The sequence below is a fragment of the Daktulosphaira vitifoliae genome, unplaced genomic scaffold (genome assembly GCF_025091365.1).
Source record: "Daktulosphaira vitifoliae isolate Bord-2020 unplaced genomic scaffold, ASM2509136v1 Scaffold_1, whole genome shotgun sequence".
Classification (NCBI taxonomy): domain Eukaryota; kingdom Metazoa; phylum Arthropoda; class Insecta; order Hemiptera; family Phylloxeridae; genus Daktulosphaira; species Daktulosphaira vitifoliae.
The window spans coordinates 79,075,842-79,076,962 of NW_026099572.1; positions in this window are offsets into that span (position 1 = coordinate 79,075,842).

Sequence of the window (1,121 nt, forward strand, 5' to 3'; positions counted from 1 at the left end):
TTTTATTTTTACGGAGATATTATAAAATAGTAAAGAAATTGTATATTTCTTTACTTTTAACGCATATAAAAATTTAAATGGCTTGATGCAATGCTTTTCAATAAAAAATGTTTGTTGCTTATAACAAAGTTATAAGTTTTATACACTGGACTACAAGGACCATTCATCAAACAAAAATATACTTTTCTAAATCAACTTTTCGCGATGTTTTCAAATGTGCAATTAGACTTTTTTTATCGCTTCTAAGTTTTAATATTATTACTTATTATTAAAAAATAAGTATTTATTTATATAAAAAATAATTAAGAACAAAAAAATTATTTTAAATTAATACTGATTTTGATTATTAATATGTTAAAAATAAGGAAAACTACATATAACACAAAATAGCATATTTTTGCATACAAGTCCAGAGGTTAAATTTTTTTTTCAAATTAAAGTATATTACATAAGCTTTAATTTAAGGTAGATATAAAAGTGTCAGTCTTATTCCAAAAGCTACATGATCTGCTATTTCCTTATTTATATCCTGATTAAGAAAAAGTATGTCGAATGAAAAAGGGATATAAATATTATTTCTCATAAAAAAATTGTGTTGATCCATACACTTTTCAAAAATTTATAGCATTATAAAGTTAAAAATGTAAAAAATCCCAAACTTGTAATAAATCAAAAATTGTATTTGCCTGAATCTCGCCAGAACCACTCTAAATTTTTGGGAACGTGTTAACGTCAACCTATCGGGATCAAATTTTGCACAGTTTATTTTTACATGTATTAAAACAATTTTTTGGTGCGCGTAAATAGAATTTTGAAAATTTGTATTTTAAAGACACCCTAAAAAACTTAGTATTTTTAACTTCAATGCGCAGTTATTGTTGAATATACTTTTTAGTCATATTATTTTCCGGAAGTTTCTTACAATAGCGCCCAGGTTTGTGTTGACTCAATGGATGCCCAGCTTCTGAGTTGTGTTATAATTCAAAAAAATAAAAGCAAAAAAGGGGTTGTTAAAATATAAATAATGAAAATGAATGATGAATATTTGGGCTTAGTGAGAACCTGATGTTGTGGTTCTATCGGGGTCGTATGGTTCGAGGGTTTAGAACAATAAAGACAAG